Here is a 20,701-nt window from a genome sequence, read left to right as displayed (position 1 = left end):
GGAGAAAGAAAATAAACAGGAAGTAAAGCAACATGGGAGGGAACAGTTAAACAGATATGGAGTGACCAATGACAGACCTAAACATACTCAGTCTTCAGTTATAAAGTCCTAAGATAAACAGTAGTTCACAAGTTAATTGTCTGCCATAATCTTATTTGCCTGGGCTAATCTTTCCAAAGACATTTCTGGCTCTTGCTTTAAAGGAACACTGCAATGACTGGCTCACAAGCAGACACGTCATTTCTACAAACCACCTGCTGAATGCTATACTGTATAATCCATTGAGCTTCTTAGAAGCTGTTGGACAAGTTCCATTCTTCCTCTTTGCTCTATGCTATTTACAAATGGGTGTGGGACGGAAGAAACAAATGACTAGAGTTTATTTACTCAGTTTCCCATTTCATTCTTGAGAAGAGTTTTGCATGATGTGTCCATGCTCCCTCCACAGGCCCGCAACACACACAGCAGAAAGAAGACCTGTGAACTTTGGCTCATGAAGTAGCACATCAGGAAATGCCTATGTGTTAATGAACTTTTAGACTTCCCTGAAAATGTTTATTAACGGACTCCTTAGACTTTCCCATCCAGGTCTCAAGACAGTGGATACACTGTTCAAAATGGACAGTCCAGCTTTCATCTAGCTTCTCACAGGGACAAGAGTGCCTCTGGTAAGTTTAAAAAAAAATAGGCTGTTTGCTTATTTTATCACAGTTCCAGGCTCCTTTTCCCTCATCCTCTTATTTCTAATGCCCCTTTTGTTGTTATTTTCCTTATACAATACTTCTAGTGTCCAAGAAGTTATAATGCTTTTATTTCTCTTGGCGTGGGGAGGGGTGTGGAGAAGGAGGGAGATCCAGTTCTGTGAGAGAGCTGGGTATGGTAAGGAAATAGAAATTTCCACTCTGATTTAAAAAAAAAAAGTCTTATTTTGTTTTCCCTTTCAGAGTCTGAATATAATTTTTAAGTTTTCCATTTATTTAGCCAGTAGAAAGGGAAAAGGAAAAAAAAAAACCTTTCTTCAATTAGTGTGTGTGTGTGTGTGTGTGTGTGTGTGGCACATAGGGGAGAGAGGATAATGACAGTTCTGTTATTTCTTTAACTTAAAAATGTGGTATCTCATTTTCTTACATGGTGGCAGCTAGACACAAATGCTGAGAAAGTATCCATGATAAGAAGTTCTTAGGTTATCTTTTTTCTGCCTCTAAATCTAAAAACTAAGAGTATTTTTCTAAAATAAAAAAGTTGCAAAAACATTATATATTTAGACCAAATAATGGAAATATTTCTTAACAATAATTAGTTCATATTTGCACAATGCTTTAAGATTTATCAAATATTTTGCATATGTTATCTCCTTTGACTCTAAATAAATAACCATCTGAGATAAATAGCTCAAGGGTCATGATCCCATCTTACAGATGAGGAAATTGAGATTTTGATAGGTGCTTAAGTCAAACCATTTGTAAGTAGCAAGTCCAGGATGCAGAATCATAGACTCAAAGAATTTCAAAGTTGAAAATGTTTTCAAATGTCATCTAGTTCAAACTGTCCCTGAAAAAAGAATTTCTGATATGACCAGCAAGTGGCCATCCACCCTTTGTCTGAATACCTCAAGTAGGGGCAAGCCCACTGCTTCCTGATGCTGCTCACATCACTTTGGGGTACCTCTCATTATTAGGAATCTTTTTTTTACCTTAAGCTTTACCACTTTACAGCTTCCACATGTTCTCATTCTGACCTCCGGAGCTATGCAGAAAAGATATAATCTAATTACCCTTCTACCTAGTAGCCTTCAGATACTTGAATAACATTCCTCCACAGTCTTTTTTCCCCAAGCTACATATCCCTTGTTCCTTCAAATGATCTTCCCAGGAACATGATCCCACCAAGGTCCTTTGCCGTTCTGGTTGCTCTTCTCTGAAAGATCTTACCAATCTTATTAAGACTTCTCAGTGTCCTTCCTAATATGTGCCTCCCCTCTCCTAGCACTCACTGTCTTGTCCTTGGGGAGGGGCTTGCATAGTTCAATGAAACCATGAGCTATGCCATGAAAGGTTACCCAAGATAGGCAGGTCAGAGTAGACAGTTCTGGCAAAAGGTGATCCATCAGAGAAGGAGACAGCAAACCGCTCTAGTACCTTTGCCAAGAAAACTCTACAGAAGATATTATGGTCCATGAGGTCACGTAGAGTCAGACACAACTGAACAATTGAACTACAGGAATAGAATATGTGTCCAGCACTGAATGCAATAATTCAAATACGTGGCCTGACCAGAACAGAGCATAAAGGGGCTATCATCTCATTATTTCTGGATACTTAAATCAAACTAAGATCAAATTAGCTCTCCTGGTAGCCATACCACCCTATTGACTCAAAATGAGGATCACTCAAACCCGGGTCTAAGTCCGGTGCCTTTCCACATTAGCACTGCCTTGCAATAGACATGATGGCTTACACATTTGACTTCATAAGTCTTCACAGGATCCCAGGGTATGAGAATTGGAGAGCACTGAGTTTGAATTCATAGGACTGGAGTTCAAACCTCTTTGGGCATCAGTTTCCCACCTGTGAAATGAGGGCTTTTGACTAGACTGAGGCTTTCTAAATTCCTGTCCAGCTCTGTTTTTATAATTCTACAATCCATTCTGAACTTCCAAAGAGCAGCCTATGGCATTTAATAGAGGTTATCTAGTCTAACCAGCACCTTACCGAAATTTCCCTCTGTAACACTCTCCACCAAAGGGTCAAGCTTACCAACATGGGAAAAACATAAAAATTACATAATGTTATCTTTAGATGCAAAGAAATCTTTCAATAAAACACAGCACTCAATTATGCATTTACTCATCAATAAAATGGGAGGTAATAATGGCACCTAACTCTCAGAATTGCTGTAAGGATAAAATGAGATAACATTTGTAAAGTGCTTTACAAACCTTATAAAGTGCTATATAAATTCTAGCTATTATTAGGCTTAAACTACATTCAAAATATACCGGAATAGCTCTTTCCATAAGATAAAAAGATTATATTCGAAACTGAGCTAAGATTGTACACAATGCAAAAAGCCTAGAAGCATCACGTTAAAAATATCTATTAAACATGGATGTCCACTCTCATAACCCCCACCAAACAGTTTTGAAAATCCTAGCAACAACAGTAAGGCAAGAATAAGAAATTAAAGGAATATTCACTATCAACGAATCTTAGCTTATATGTCAGAGGCTGCTCTTTGGAAACTCAAAATGGATTAGAGAATTATAAAAACAGAGTTGGAAAGGAATTTAGAAAGCCTCATTCTAGTTCAGAGGTTCCCAAACTTATTTGGCCCACTGCCTCCTTTAAAAGAAATTACTCCATGCACCCTGGAAATCTACTTTCTTTAACCCTTTAATATTTTTTTTGGTTTGTTTTTTGAAACTTACATCATTTTAAACTACCATTGCCCCCCTGGATCATTCCAGCGCCCCCCAGAGGGCAGTATCGCCCACTATGAGAACCCATGGTCTTTTCAAAAGCCCTCATTTCACTAGTGGGAAAGAAAGAAAGCTGACTTGTACAAGATTTGAACTCCAGTCCTATGACTTCAAATTCAGTGCTCTCTTTACTATACCAAGATCGGGCCCAAGGAATGAGGACTTCTCCGCTGTGTTACATAATATATCCAAATTAGTCAAAATTACACAAAGCCCCTGCCTGGTAAATCAAAACACAGGAAAAATCTGTGATTTCCTTAGCTTGGAAACTACCTCCACCAAAACAAAGTTCGAACCCTCTAGGAAGTTGCTTGAAGTGTTAAAGTGACTTACCTAGGATCACACAGCTAGTAGATATCAAACAAAGGTAGGGTTTAAATCCAGGTTTTCCTGAAGCCAAGCCCAGTATTTTACCTACTAGTCATGCTGCCTCTGTTAAGTAAATGAAACCTTTTAAAACGCCATTTCTAATGAACCTAAATTAAATAATTCACATTTCCTTGTTCAGCACAACCCCAAAGCCCAGTCAAGTCATATTTTTTGGAGTTTAATAGCAAAACCCTATTATAGGGACCAGACACATCTCTCTCCTTTCCAAATGTATGACATTTGAGGTTCCTCTTTCAATTTGTGTCCTCCCCCAAATACAGAGTGCTGATCCAATGAGAACCACCCCAATCTTCTGGTAGAAGTGGAGATAGTAATTTTCATTGTCACTTTCACTACAGGAATGCCCACTGATGAGAAAATTGTTCCATCATAACACACATCAGCAACCTCATCAGCAACTTCATCAGCAACACAACAAAACTACCTAGCCAGTTACAGGATTAGAAAGATTTATAACATTTTTGCCGGTCCAAATGCCTTAAGCGCTTCCTGTCAAAACACACCCCTTTTCTAAGTCAAATTTGTGACAGACAACTAGTTATGAATTCTTCATTGTGAAGAATAACAATTTGAGATATCTTTCTACATATTATAGGAGGAAAAGCACTTTCAGAAACAGAATTTTAACCTCTTCAATGAATAGAAATCACAGGGCATCATAATAGCTGGGTCTTGACAAAATGGTATAATACATATCCTTAAATGGTTTATGGTTTCTTAATCCTACTGGTGTGTTTGTTCCCTAATGGCGTACTAAACATACCCCTATATTTTTCAATAGACCACTCTTGTAATTTTTAATGGGGGGAAAAGACATAACAGTCAGTGGCCAACCCTCTGGTAATGAGCCTCTCTAAACCTCAAAACCAGCTGGTCCTCAGTACAGTCCATTAGCAGGTTTTTTATTCAAAGTCTTCCTAGTTGGGTAAGGTCCACAGAGCTGACATCCTGCTGGTAACATCTTTTAAGAATCTTACAGCAGGAGTTCTTAACATTTTTTGTGTGATGGACCTCTTTAGCAGCCTGATAAAGTCCATGAATCCTCAAATGGTTATTGCCTAAATTCATAGTTAAATTTCAATTAGTGAAACTAAAGATGACATTTTTTCCTATCCAAATTCACAGAGGTCTGAGGACCCCAGGCTACAAACCCCCAATCTAGAGTCACCTCCGTACTACAGTGAGGTAGAGTAGAATTTCAATTCTTGACTACTGTAAAACTAGCTTAAATATTCTTTTGAAAAAGATATACTTACTTTAAAGAAGAGAAGTTAATTAATACTTTCTATTTTAAAGGAGTTCTATGTAATTGTTAAGGGGGTATTTACTCAGAATTCACTTCTGTGCATAATCATTTTTCTATTACATGGACATAACCAAATATTACTAATAAATGATCCCTTTACAGTATCATCTTAATGACCACGCCCATACAGTTAATATATCTTTGGAATTCAATTATCTAATGCAATGAAATAAAAACAAACAAAACTATAACATTCTTGATGATCTATGCCCCCCCGCCAAAAAATAAGATAAACAAAAACCAAGGTGAATCATTAGTGCAACTCGTCTTCCTGCTTTTTGTCTTCGTGACCTGATGATCCAGTTCCAATTGGGCAAGGAATGGGATAGTGGACTTGACCTGAAGAAGATCACTCTAGGGAGAACCAAGAGATCACTGTATATCGTAACTGCAATATTGTTTTAAGAACAACTTTGAGGGGCCGCTAGGTGGTGCAGCGAGTAGAACACCAGCCCCGGAATCAGGAGGACCTGAGTTCAACCCTGGCCTCAGACACTTGACACACTTACTGGCTGTGTGACCTTGGGCAAGTCACTTAACTTCAATTGCCCTGCCTTTCCCCCTCCAAAAATAAATAAATAAGAACTTTGAGCAACTAAGTTATTTTGAGTATTATACTCAAGAAGTAAAGGACATATGAAGGGAGACACTATCTGCATCCAGAGAAAAAACTAATAAATAGATGTATAGAATATATATGTCTATGTGTGTATATGTATATATACGTGTGTGTACTATATAGTATATGTGTATATATACACACATACCTATTTGTGTCTAATGGTAGCCATCTTAGGGATGGGGAGGAGGAAAAGGGGGCAAAAAAAAAGAAATTTATATGATAACTTTCTTGTATATTAGGAGGGAATACAAGTTGAACATGGAAGCTTCATGCACAATCATCTTTTTTATTGTACTATGTTATGGAAATGGTTGTTTTGTTCCCTGAATTGAAAATAAAATTATTTTAATTTTTTAAAAATGGATTGAGTATTCAACCCAACTGAATGGTCATAAGAAAGAAAGTCAGCATTTAGTGGTCCTTCTATTGATGGAAGGATTCTTGGCAGCTCAACAAGCCCTATATCTTTCTGCAGATATGCCTCTCCCACACATACCAAGCTGCACTTAGTAGGGTTTCACTAATGTCCAATTTGGTGACCATAAGCCCAATTTGCCAACTGTAAAGGAACAATCTACTGTGTTTCTTGAAAGAAAGAGTTTAAAATTCCTGGTGTTTACACAGTATCTTCCCACAGTTGTGGGCATTAGACAAATGTTTGTTGAATTAAATTGTTGAAATGAAGAAGTGGGAAATGTTTGTAAATATTCATAATATAAAATGGATCTATGTGTATCTCTACTCACAGGTCCCAGAGACCCAAAGGATCACAGGGTTTAGAGCTAAGAGAATCCTTAGAGATCATCTAGCCTAACTTCTAATTTTACAAGTGAAAAAATTAAACCTTTAAATGACTTGCCCATAGTCAGTCATATAGTGAGTTGAGTTGAGATGCAAACCCAAGTCCTCTGATTGCAAACTTTGTGTTCTTTTCACTTCACCATGGATGAATGGTCCTTAAGAGATTGACCTACCAACCAAAAATGTCTTATAATTCCTCATAGTTTAAATAAATCAACCCTAATTCTCCATGAAACATTGTATTTACATAAAATACCTACCTCAACTAAGTCTCTAAAATTATAGAAATTTTGTACTTGTTGAGCACTGGTGGCCTAGCAGGTTAAGGATGAATTTGTGTGGTTTTGGCCTGTAAAGAAAAAGCACCAGAAGTCCTGGAGAATTAACTAAAACTCAAAGATAAACAACTAGGCCCTGGGGAAAGAGACAGTGAGAGAGAAAGCAAGAGAGAGAGAGAGAGAGAGAAGACAGAGGAGGGGGAAAGAGAGAAACAGAGAGAGGCAGAATGTATGGGGGGTGAGGAAGTTAAGTAGAAATCAAGATTACAAAGCTAAATATCCATAATATATTAGGGATCTATTGGGCAAAATGGACAGTGCCAGATCTGAATAGCAGTTGAATTCAAATACCAACCCTAGTCTTTACCACCTGTGTGACGAGGAACAAATCATTGAACCTCTTGGGGCCTCGGTTCCTCATCTGTAAAAGAAGAAAATTAGCCTAGATAGCCTCTAAGATTCTATCTACTCAAAATCTATAATTTTGTTAACCTTTAGCAAAAAACCTGGAAAGTCTACATTTTTTTTGAAATAATCAATTTTGTAAATAATTTTTTTTGACAACAATGATTCCCAAAGGCCTTACTAACTTGCCTTAAATAACTTCTAAAGGATACCAAACACATAAAGAGAAGAAAAGATATATGGTAGCCCAAATAGGACTTAAATGATCAAACAGTTCCAGACACTAATAGGAAAGAAGACAAACACTTTTAGGTCAAGTTGCTCATTAAAACTTGGAATTTTTTAAAGAACTGTTTACTCTGATAGAAATAGGTTGAATTTAAAATTCACAAGGATTTATCCCCTTTCCTCGTGAATCTAACCTCAAAGGCACTGTCTATGCATCTTCTGTTTGAGCATAGTATTTGTATGACTTTATATCACTAATATTTTATAAGATGATTCACTTTTTTTACTTTAAATATGTGATTCTTTAAAGATTGCAACGTTCTTATGAGTATTTTTATGGCATTGGGTTCTTTAAAAAAAATTTCTGTGGAAACCACCCATCTTCAACTATAAATTATAAGTAAATGGGAAAATGTGATTTGACTGGGAGGAACTTACTCTAAATTCAAACTATCCCCCTAAAGTTAGAAATGTCTTTGTAGCAAGCTGTTTTTATCATCTAATACAATAAATGTAAGCTCCTTGAGAGCAAAAGCCATTGTATTTGGTTTTTGTTTTTTTTTTTTTTTAATCCCCTGTGCCTGGCAAATTACATGATATATAGTAAGCACTTTAAAAATGCATGTTGAATTTAATCAATTAACAAGTATTTATCAAGCCCTCACTAAACGCCAGGCACAATTCCAAGTGCTGGGGATACATGGAAAAAGTAAAAACAGTCTCTACACTCAGGGAAATTAGACTCTACTGGTTGTGTTGAAGGATCAGGAAATGGGAGGCCTAATTTGCATCATGGCATCTACTTACTGTTGGACATGAATGAGATTGCAGAAGGTACTTGGAGAAGGTGAGAACTTGAGGTGGGGATATATTCCAAATAAAGAAAGCAATATAAGAAAAAGGCACAGGGTAAGGGTTAAGAAAGCCAACAGAGGCAGCCTCAAGGATGTTTCTGTGAATCATTGGGAGTGGCCCAGAACAGATGATATTATTCATGGAGCAAAAGCTCTACACAAGGACACAGTATCTGCCTGGGAGGTGCTTAAAATTTAATGGGGAGAATTCAGAAACAAATGGTCTAGCCAGAGGTGGCTTTAATCCGCCAATCTCACTTTCCAGATCACACCACAGGAAAACAAATTCCAGTGTCTTTATATATGTATGTGTGTGTGTGTGTGTGTGTGTGTGTGTGTGTGTGTGTGTATACACCATAGGTTCACAGAAGATTTGGAGCTAGAAGGTACCACTGAGATCAGCTCATTTTATATATGAAGAAATTGAGGTTCTTTGGAGGTAAAGTGATTTACTTGATGTCATACAGGTAATAAATGGCAGAGATGAGATTTGAACCCAGGGCTTCTTACTCAAGGCTCAGTGCTATTTCCACTGTACTTTGGATGAATGAATTAAATGTTCAGCTTACCTAACCTGCCTTGGTGGGTTTCAGTTTGCTCACCAGGAAAATGAAGAAGTACTGAGCATGCTTTCAAAATTATTTGGATGTTGTCCTTATGAAAGTCCCTTGTATGTTATCATAAGTTAATTCCCAAAGATATGACATATCTTATCATTGCACTATCAGTTTCTCTCGGTTCTTAGTAATAAGTAGATATGTAAATGATATTCACAGTTTATCTTGAGTAACTACACTTTACTAATATCATGCATTAGTTTTGTTCATTCTTTTTGTTGGCTCACTTGGGTTTTCTAGGTGTACAATTATTCCATCAGCAAATAGAAATGCTTCAATTTCTTCGTTGACAATTTTTATTCCTTTAACTGTTTTTTCACACCTTATTTCTATTGAAAAGATTTCTAAAACTTTGGTGAATAGGCATAGTAAGAGTGTTCATTGTTTTTTCATACCACTTTTGAATGGGAATACTTGTATTTATCCATTATATATAATATTAACTCATCATCTCAAATAAATAATTGTTATTGTATCATGAAAATATGCTTCTATTTCTATAGTGTAAAATTTTAACGCAAATTAATTGGGGCATCACGGATACAATTCTGGGCCGGGAGTCAAGAAGACTCATCTTTCTGAATTCAAATCTGGCCTTAGACTTAATAGCTGTGTGACTCTGGACAAATCACTTAACCCTGTTTACCTCAGTTCCTCATCTGTAAAAATGAATTGGAGAAGAAAATGGCAAACTACTCCATTATCTTTGCCAAGAAAACCCAAAATGGGGTCATGAAGAGTGGAACACAACTGAAATAACTAAACAATAACATATTACTGAAACCTTTCTCTGCAGCTATTAGAACATATAACCTATTTTTCTCTTGTCGACAAGATTTATTAAATTGATTGTTTTTGATAAGCCCTAAGTGGTCATGATTGATAATTATTTTATATCTTGCTAGATTCTATTTACAAATATTTTATTAGTATTTTCACATATTTTTTTTCTCAGCTTGGTCTTTGGCTTAAGGTTGAATACTGTATTTGCCTCATAGAAGAACTTGAGTAGACTGCAATCTTTGCAATGTTTTCAGTCTATAATGTATAATTGTCCTTTAAAAGTTGATTAGATTCACTTGTGAGTCAGAGTCCAGTGTCCTTTTGCAGAGAAGCTCTTAAATGGCCTGTCTGAGTTGCTCAAACATTCATCTATTTTGATTATTCACTTTGGGGTTTTTTTGGTCTGGACATCCCACATTTATCCTTACATCACCTAAATCCTCAGATATGTTGTTAGCATAAGGTTGTGTAAAACAAACTAATTGATTTCTTTTTGAAACTTCAGTCCTTCCTTTCTCACTTTGGTGATGTGGTTTTATTCTCTCCTTTTTACAAATTAGTCTTGCTAATTGTTTATCAATTGTTTAGTCTTTTCAAAAAAAAACTTGTATCTATCATTTATCATTTTTCATTTGATTCACTTACCCTCATCATCTCTAATTTAGAATATTGTAATATTTTTCTAATTGGTTTCTTTGTTTCTGTTCTCTCTTCTCCGAACCATCTTCCACAGAGCTGTCAAACTGGTATTCCAAAAGCATAGTTCTGATCATGTCACTCTCCTACCCAAAAATTATCAGTGACTCCCTACTGCCTCTAAGATAAAATATAAATTCTTCAGTCTTGTATTAAAAGCTCTCCACAACAGGGCTCCTACCTAACTTTCCAGTCTTATTTCATACTACTTTTCTTTACACATCCTTCATTCTAGTCAAAGAGGTCTGCCAGCTATTCTCCATACACAAAATTCCATCTGTAACCTCTGGACCTTTGCCCACGACACCCTTATAGATAGAATGCCCTTCCCACCTCCTCACCTCTAAGGCTAAGCATCCTTAAGCTTCCTTCAAGTCTTAGACAAAACCACTTCTTTCAACATGAAACGTTTCCAGACTCCCTCCAAATCCCTCTACGCTTCAGTTACAGTGTGCCTGGCACTTAGTAGGCACTTAGTAAATGATTGCTGACTGAGTGACTCTGCTGTGGTCTTGAGTTTTCTCTTGCTTTCTGTTTCTTTGTTCCTTTTTTATATTATCTAGAAAGATTTATTTTGTTAATTTTCTCTGTCTCTATTCTATTGATCTAGGTATTCAGGGCTAAGAATTGGCCTTTGAATGTTGCTGTCGTATCTTGGATAGAATCTGTTACTGTTTTTATAATTTTCTCTGTCACCTAGTCATTATTTAATAAAAACTTTTACTCACCACACCTTTTATTTATCATCTCATTATTTTTATTAGTTTTATTGCACTACAGTCTATAAATGTAGTTAATGAATCTCTGCTTTTCTTTGCCAATGTGTAATCAATTTTTGTACAGATATCATAAATAGTAGTGGGGGGAGGGAGAAAATTATTTGTACCACTGAGTTCTTTCCAAACATCTATTATGTCTGGTTCAATGCTCGCTCATTGCTGTCATTTCTCCTTTTTCTTTTTGTTATATTTATCGTATACTGAGTGTACCCTAAGCTCTCGCCTTCTTTCTCTCTCTACGGTCTCTCAGTGACCTAATCAGCTCCCATAGATTCAGTTACTTCTATGCAAATGACTCCCAGATCTATATATCCAGTCTTATTGTCTTTGATAAGCTTCTGTCCTCCATTATCAAATAACCATTAGACATTTCAACCTGGATGTCCCATGGAAACTAGAGTTCAACACATCCAACACAGAGCTCATTGCTTTCCTTCTAAACTTCTCTATTTCTGTCAAAAGTACCACCATTCTTCCAGGCATCCAAGTTTGCAACCTCATATCATCCTTTACTCTCCTACTCGGTAAGCTCGAGCGGCTCCCTATAACCTCTAGGGCTAAATATAAAATCCTGTTTGGCATTTAAAGACCTTTATAACTTGCCCCCCCCCTACACACACACACACACCTTTTTTTCTTAAACTTTACATCCCTATACATCCTCACAGTCCACTGATACTGGTCTCCTTGCAGTTCCTCAGACAGGGGACTCCCATCTCCCAACCCTGGGCATTTTCAGTGGCTGTTCCCCCTGCCAGTAATGTTCTCCTTCCTCATCTCAGTCTCTGCCTGCTTTTGTTCCTTCAAGTGCCAGCTAAAGCCCCACCTTCTAAAGGAAACCTCTCCCAATCCCTCTTAATTCTAAGGCCTTCCCTCTGCTGGATGTTTCCATTTTCTCCTACATATAGCCTTTTTTTTATGTAGTTGTTTACCTGTTGTCTCCCTCATTAAATTCTGAGTTCCTCAAGAGCAGGGACTTACTTTTACCTTTCTTTGTAACCCCAGGACTTAGCACAGTGCCTGGTGCATAGTGGGTGCTACTAAATGCTTCATGACTGTACTGACTGACTGACTCAACCTACATTTACAACCAGTGGCCGAACCTCATTTCTACCTCCATGACATCTCTTGCATATGTCTGTTTCTTTACATTTACACAGCCAGTGCCCTCATCACTTAGACTATTTCAATGGTCTCCCAAATGATCTCCCTATCTCAAGTCTCTTCCCATTCCAATCCATCTTCCATACAGCTACCAGAGGGATGTTACTAAAGTACAGGTTATATATCCTACTCAATATATTCCAGTGGCTCCCTACTAATCCAAGAACCAAGTAAAAACACTTTTTTTTTGGCTTTTTTTTTTTTTTTTGCAGAGGAGAAGGCAGGGCAATTGGGGTTAAGTGACTTGCCCAAGGTCACACAGCTAGTTAGTGTGTCAGGTGTCTGAGGCCGCATTTGAACTCAGGTCCTCCTGAGGAGGGTGCCCTACTCACTGCGCCACCTAGCTGCTCCCTTTTTTTTTTTTTTTTGGCATTTTTAAAGCACTTCACTACCTGTCCCCACCCCTCTTTTCAGTTTTGTTATATAATGTAGCCTAATAGAGTCAAGCTACACTCGCCTAACTGCTATCCTTCAAACACGATGTTCCAGCTTCTTCATTTGGGCCTTTGTACTGGCTGTCCCTAATGCTGATTCCACTCCCTGATCACCTCCACCTCATAAAGCTCCAAGTTTCCTTCAAGTGTCAGATAAAAACACTCTTTTCAACACGAAGCCTTTCCTGCTTCTTCCTCCTAAGCTACTAGTGCCTTCCCCCTCATTGCTGTGTATCTATTTTGTGTATATCTGTAAAAACATATGTGTGTTGCCTCGCCCCAAAAGAATATAAATTCCTTGAAGACAGGAATCATTTCAGTTTTGCACCTATATCTCTAAGCACAGCACAGTGCCTGGCATGCAGAAACTGTTTAATAAATGCTCGTTGACTGAATGATACTCATAATGACAAATTGATATTGATAGAGGCACCTAGGCAGTGCAATGATAGAGTACTGAGCACAAATTCAGCCTTAGACACTTATCAGCTGTGTGACCATGGACAATTTACTTAACCTTTATCTGCTTTATTTTTCTCTCATTTGTAAAATTGAGATAATAATAGCATTTAACTTCCTGGGTAGTTGTAAGACTAAAGTGAGATATCTGTAAAGCAAACCTTACAATGCCATATGAATACTATTATTATACTAAGGTGTCAAACTCTTTCCTTTTTTCTTGCAAGTTTTACTTTATGAATCTTGCTACATATACAGATGATTTAATCTCATTCTGCATAACATTTTAGTATAATACAATGTCTTTACTTACATCTTTTAGTATTTTCTGGTTTGAATTCAGCTTTAGCTGACATTAATAGTTTCTGCTTTTATGATTTGTTAATAGCACTGCACATTTTAGACCAGCTTTCATTTTTTCATTTTTTTCTTTCAGCAACATTTTATTGTATTGTAGGGGTGTTTTTCTTTCTCCAACTTTTTCACATTTTACTGGGAAGTTTATGCCACTGGCATTGAGGTTTGTCTTCTTTCAATTCAATTTCACAAACATTTATTAAGCACTTATTATTGGAAAGACAGTAGGGGTTCTAAGAGAACAAAGACAAAACAGTTCCTGTCTTCAAGAAGCTTACATTCTACTGAAATATAGCATAAACACAGATAAGTAAATACAAGGGAAATTACAAATTTACAAATTACAAGAGGAAGAAATTGCCAAATAATTACGAGGAAAATGAGGAAAGGTAGGAAGGAGAACATGAACCCAGTTGTGAAGAGAGCTTAGAGATTCCAAAAGGAAAAATGAGAAAGGAAGAGTAAACCAGGTTTGCGACATACAAAAGGATAGAGACCAGGGGCAGAATGTTGAGTTTAGAGAATTAGGCCACTTTTCAGTCCTTCTATTAATAGGGAATACATGCTTTGTTAACCTTATTTTTTTACAGTTAAACTAAAATCAATATAATCACTATAGCAAGAATTCTTTCTCTTATATTATAATTACATAGATTACTTTCATCTCAATTTCCCCTTTATCAAAGACAGAACCTTTGTCCAGGGATTATCGCTATTCCTCATGCTCAACTCCCACCTCGATTGCATTTCCTTCCCGTCTCCTTTTTTCTATAAAATACCTTTCTAAAACCTTTGACACTTAGCCTATATAATGCTCTGAGGGTTCTCATATTTTGTTACTAACTTTTATCTTGGTTGCTTTACATATTTATCTTTTCTGGTTGGGAGGCTTATTTGTTTTTTGAAAAACTTCCCCGAAGTAGATATTTCTCTATCTAAAATTGGCAGGCTAATTGCATCTCAAATATCCTTAACCAACTTACATAGAAGATACTGAGTTGTTCTATATAAGTAATTCTCTGTTCATGGCTCATGCTTCTTACTGTAATTAACATTGGATTCCAATTTCTGTAGTCCTCCCTTTTATTCTTTGAAAAATCCTTTGTGATCCTAATTTTTTTTTCTAAGTGACTTCATTTCTTCTAGCAGTTTATCATATTTTTTCCTATGTATGTTAACTCATGGGTTCTTTTTTATTAGAATTCTACAGATACTTCCTATATGTAGTTTGGCTTTTGGTTTCACATGTCTGTTTCTGCGTGTATGTGAGAGAGTGAGAGAGAGAGAGAAGGAATTCTGGGCAAGTCAATTTCCTAACACGTAGCTTCAGAATGCTTTTGTTTTCCTAAATTTTCAAAGGCGTAAATAATCCTGAGCCTGCTATAGGTCTATCATTATGTTTTAAAGATTTTTCAATAATTTGGATAATTCAGTAATTTTTTGGAGTTTTTATTTCCAGCTATTCTGTGTACTATTCCACTTTCCACTTTTATAAATCTGCTGTTAATTTGCTTTTCTGTTAATTTTTAAGGCCATTATATTTCCCATGTTGATCCTTTTCTTCATTATTTCCTCATGTTCTTTTTTGCATTTTTTTCAATCTTGTTTAATCATCTTGTGTCATTTTTTAAAATTTCTTCAAGCTCTTCTTTTATTTGGTCTTGTAATTTTCATAACATTACCATTTGTTACTCTGTTTCTTAAGACACCATATTTATTCATTTGAGGATGTCTCTCAAGATAGCTTATACTGTTTCTTTTTCTGTCTCCATCACTTCTGGTATTTCAGTCAGTCCACTTTCTCTACATTTTTAATGCATTGGTTCATTGCTTTGTTTATTTTAAAATTTTAGTTTTTTTTTTCTTTTTTGTGGTTTTTTTTACTCCTTTCCCTTCCCTTCAGTGCTTCTATTTATTATTGTTGTTCCGTGGGTTGTGTGAGGAGACTTGATTTCCTTCAGTCTTCTCACTGTGACCCTTCAGATCAGTCTGGCCAAGGTATTTTTATCATTATCATCACCAACACCATCAATCCTTGACATATTCTCCAAACTGACATAAAGTAACTTGGGGCTTTTTTTTAACAATGACAATAAGAATATAGTAAAATAGTTGCCTTGCTCAAAATGAACAGATTTTTTAAAAAATTAAAATTCTAAGAATCAACTTTAGTATCAGGAGATAGTATATAAAGTCAGAAAATGAGCTGTTTAATATATGGGCTAAAATATCATATATCTGAATATGTATACGTATACACAGACACATACATACATATATATTTATATATAAAGTGCTATACACACACGAAGTGTTATCAGTAAACCTGGTTTATTTTTACTTCCTTCTGTTCTAATCTGTTCTGTTCTGCTCTGTTCTGTTCTGTTGCACACTACTAACACTAGATGGCTCTGTTTAGCATTCATCTTTTTTTAAAAAAACTGAACAAGCACATACTCAGAATATTGGTGATAAAACTTTGAACTCTGTTTCCCCAGCTTTGATGATCATCCAATGTCATCACCTTCTTGTACGCAGAAGGGACTGTTGGTTCTCCATTTGCCAGTGGGACACAAGCTCTGAGAGGTCCTACTTAGCTGGATGGGGTCTGTTTTGGGCCTGGTAACTGACTTCATGCTGAGCACGATAGCTGTCTTCAAGCACTTTAAGGGTAACCAAGTAGAAAAGGGGGTAAATGTCTTCTGCAAGCCAAAGACTAGAACTGGAAACAATGTGAGGAATGTATAGGGAAACAAATTTTTATTCAAAATAAGGAACAGCTTTCTAATAACTAGTTATTTTAAAACTGTTATTTTAATCATGTCCAGCTATTTGTGACCCCATTCGGGGTTCTCTTGGCAAAGATACTAGAATGGTTCACCCTGTCCTTTAAGTGACTTGCCCAGGGTCACACAGCTAGTTAGTGTCAGAGGATGGATTTGAACTCAGGAAGATGAGTCTTCCTAACTCCAGGCCTGCCACTTTATCCACTGCGCCACAATTAGAGCAGTCCAAAAACAGAATGACCCACTTTGGGGGGTGTCAGTCAACAAGTGTTTATTAAGCAGTTACTATATTCTAGGCATTGTGCTAAATGCTAGGAATATAAAGGAAGGCCTTCGATGAAAGTCTTCGAGAGAAAAAAGAAAAGCAGCTAAATTGTTCAGTGGATAGAGCACTGGAGTTGGAGTCATGCTTTTTTCACAAAGCATTTCTATTATTTCCTTCTCATCATGCTACCTCTACCAGGACCCTCCCTTATAAACAATGACATACAGTTAAGCAAAGCAAACCAACACATTAACCATGCCTAACAGTACATGGCAGTTTATTTCATCACCAGGTCTCTGGAGTCAAGACAGTGATCTGAACTCTGATACCTTGTTAGCAGTGTGGATATTGTTCTCCTATATTACTCTCTATCCATTCATACAAATTTTCCCACATTTCTCTAAATTCATATTTCTTGTTTCTTATGGCTCAAAAAATTTCCATTATATTCATATGCCATAGCTTGTCCAACCATTCCCCAAATTATTTCTGGTTTCTTGCTGATGTTGTTCAGCCATTGTCATGTGTGACTCTTTGTGACCCCATGGACCACAGCACATCAGGCCCTTCTTTCTTTTACTACCTCCCAAAGTCTGTCCAAGCTCATGTCCATTGCTTCCATGATGTTATCTATCCACCTCATCTGCTACCATCCCCTTTTCCTTTTGCCTTCAATCTTTCCAAACACCAGGGTCTTTTCCAACGAGTCCTGTCTTCTCACTTCATCTTCAGTAATTGTCCTTCTAATGAGTAACCTAAATTAGTTTCTTTAAGTATCAACTGATTTGATCTCCCTGCTGTCCAAGGCTCTCTCAAAAGTCTTCTCCAGCATCACAATTTGAAAGTGTTGCTTCTACAGCACTCAGCCCACAGCCATACATTATTACAAGAACTTTGTTGGCAAGGTAATGTTCCTGCTTTTTAGTATGCTGTCCAGATTTCCCATAGCTTTCCTTCCAAGGAGCAAGCATTTTTTAATTTCGTGGCTGCAGCTGCTGTCTGCAGTGATCTTTGAGCCCAAGAATATAAAATCTGACACTACTTAGATTTCTTCTCCCTTTATTTGCCAGGAAGTGATGGGACCAGTGGTTGTGATCTTAGTTTCTTTTAATATTAAGCTCTTTACACTCTCCACTTTCACTCTCATCAGCAGGCTTCTTAATTCTTCACTTTCTGCCATCAGAATCATGTCGTCTACATGTTAAAATTTTTATTTCTTCTGGCAACCTTAATTCCAGCTTTGGATTCATCCAGCCTGGCATTTTGCATGATGTACTCTGCATATAAGTTAAATACGGTGACAGTATAAAGCCTTGTTATATTCCTTTTCCAATCTTAAACCAATCAGTTGTTCCATATTCAATTTTAACTGTTGCTTCTTGGCCCACATACAGGTTCCTCAGGACACAAGTAAGATGATCCGGCACTCCCATTTCTTTGAGGACTTGCCACATTTCGTTGTGATCCACACATTTAAAGGCTTTAGAGTAGTCAGTGAAGCAGAAGTAGATACTTTTTTCTGGAACTTCCTTGCTTTCTGCATGATCCAGCAAATGTTGGCAATTTGATCTCTTGTTCCTCTGCCTCTCCAAAAAACCAGCCTGCTCTTCTGGTAATTCCCATTTCACATATTGCTGAAGCCTAGCTTGCAGGATCTTAAGCATAACCTTACTGGCATGTGAACCGAGCATAACTGTTCAGTAATTTGAATGCTCTTTGCCATTACCCTTCTTTAGGATTGGGGTACCAACTGATCTTTTCCAATTCAATGGCCATTGCTGAGTTTTTCAAATTTGCCGGCATCCTGAGTGCAACATTTTAACAGAGCATCATCTTTTAGGATTCTAAATAGCCCAGCTGAAATTGTGTTGCCTCCACCAGCCTAACTGTTAGCAATGATTCCTAAGGCCCACTTGACTTCACTCTTCAGGCTATCTGGCTCTAGGTCAATAACCACACCATTGTGATTTGTCTTTTATAGTGCCTTTTTTGCATGAAACTTTCTCTTGATGTTTCTAATTTTCTTGAAGAGATCTCGTCTTTCCCATTCTGTTATTTTTTCTATTTCTTTGCATTGCTTATTTAAGAAAACCTTCTTATCTCTCCCTTGCTATTCTCTGAAATTCTGCATTCACTTAGGTATGCCTTTACCTTTCATTTTCCTTCTTTCCTCAGCTATTTCTAAAGGCTCATCAGGCAGCTATTTTGTTTTCTTGCTTTTCTTTGTCTTTGGAATATTTTTTGTTGCTGCCTCCTGTGCAATATTGTGAACTCTGTCCATAGTTCTTCACACATTCAATCTACCAGATCCTAATTCTTTAAATCTATTTGTTAGTTCCACTTAGCATTCCTAAGGGATATCATTTAGGTCATACCAATAAAGTCTGATGGTTTTCCCTATTTTCTTCAATTTAAGTACGAATTTTGCAATAAGAAGCTCATGATCTAAGCCACTGTTATCTCCAGGTCCTATTTTAACTGACTGCATAGAGCTTCTCCACCTTTGTTTGCAAAGTATGTAATCAATCTGGTTTCAGTATTGACCTTTTGGGCTGTAGAAAAAGTGTTTTCTGTGACCAGTTGTATTAGGAGGGCAGAGTTTATAATCTCAAAGAGGATCATATATATGTCTGAAAGGTTCGGAACCGCCGGATATAAGAAACTCTCAAAGTAGAAGGCAGAAGAATCAAAGCATATATTTAGGCTCCACAGTAACCAACCCATGAACCAGCAACCCCATTTTCATATATTGATCAAAAGCTTCCAGGCCCAATAAGTACACCTTGAAAGAGTAATCAGGAGGCTACAGAGAAGCATGATTGTGTAAAGCAAAATCATGCTTCCCCCTCTATTGTAAAAAGATTACCCACTGGCCTGAAGTCTTTGTTCAGCTTCCTCCCGTAGGTCAGCTCTGCTACTGGCAGCTCCTGCTTCAGCTGTGGCTATGGCTATAGCAGCCTCTGGCTCCAACAGGAGCTGCTTTTAACCATCCGGCTTCTGCGGGGGTGTAAGGTACGCCGGGGAAAGCACAGGTTCTTTCAATCTGCTTAAGCAAGGTGAAGGGGTTGACCAGGAAAGCACAGGTTCTTTCCATCAGCTTAAGCAAGGTGAAGGGGTTGACCGGGAAAGCACAGGTTCTTTCCATCAGCTTAAGCAAGGGAAGCAAGGTGAAGGGGCCGACAAGCTTACTCCAGTCCAACATACAAACAGCATTCAGTTCAGGGGAAAAAGCCAAACTAGTCAAGGGCACTTGTTGACTAAGTGCTAAGGAGCCCATTTTTGGTTGCCAACACACCAGTGAGTTATCTTGACAAAACTATATTAATCTCTGCCCCACTTCACTTTGTACTCCAAGGGCAAACTTGCCTGTTATTCCAATTATCTTTGGATTTCATGCTTTAGCATTCTAATCCCCTATGATGAATATGATATCTTCTTTGGGTGTTATTTCTAGAAGATGTCATAGGTCTCCGTAGAAGTGAGCAACTTTGGTCTCTTTGGCACCAGTGTCTGTGATATTGAACAGCTTGCCTTGGATTTGAATAGATATCATTCTGTCACTTTTGAGATTATACCCTAGCACTGCTTTTCTCATCCTTTTTATTGACTATAAGGACTATTCCATTTCTTCAAAGGGGTTCTTGCCCACAGTAACATATGTGATAATTCCCTGAATAAAATTCATCCATTCCCACTGGTACCCTCTTTGACTACATCTAGCTCACCTTGGTTCACATATCTTACATTCCTGATTCCTCTGCAATATTGATCTTTGCAGCATTAGACTTTTCCTTTGTCACCAGACACATCCGTAACTAAGCGTCTATTTGGCTCTGGCCCAGCTGCTTAGTACTAGAGCTGCTTGTAGTTATCTGCTGCTCTTCCCCAGGAACATGTTGGACACCTTTTGACCTAAGAAGTTCATCTTCTGGTGTCATATCTTTTATCATTTTAATACTATCCATGGGGTTTTCTTGGCAAGAATCCTGGAGAGGTTTA

At 37.3% G+C, this 20,701-nt stretch overlaps 1 long non-coding RNA gene across 1 annotated transcript in view; it reads left to right on the top strand.

Moving 5' to 3' along the window:
* The first annotated feature begins 207 nt into the window (after positions 1–207).
* Positions 208–20,701, top strand: part of LOC118852703 — an 82,367-nt gene continuing 61,873 nt past the window's right edge. Inside the window, exon 1 of the long non-coding RNA XR_005010621.1 lies at positions 208–668. This is a non-coding gene — a long non-coding RNA (uncharacterized LOC118852703). The remainder of the gene's footprint in view (positions 669–20,701) is intronic.

The sequence above is a fragment of the Trichosurus vulpecula genome, chromosome 6 (assembly GCF_011100635.1).
Source record: "Trichosurus vulpecula isolate mTriVul1 chromosome 6, mTriVul1.pri, whole genome shotgun sequence".
Taxonomy (NCBI): domain Eukaryota; kingdom Metazoa; phylum Chordata; class Mammalia; order Diprotodontia; family Phalangeridae; genus Trichosurus; species Trichosurus vulpecula.
Note: the sequence above shows the minus strand (reverse complement) of the source record. Positions and strands in the feature narration are given on the sequence as shown.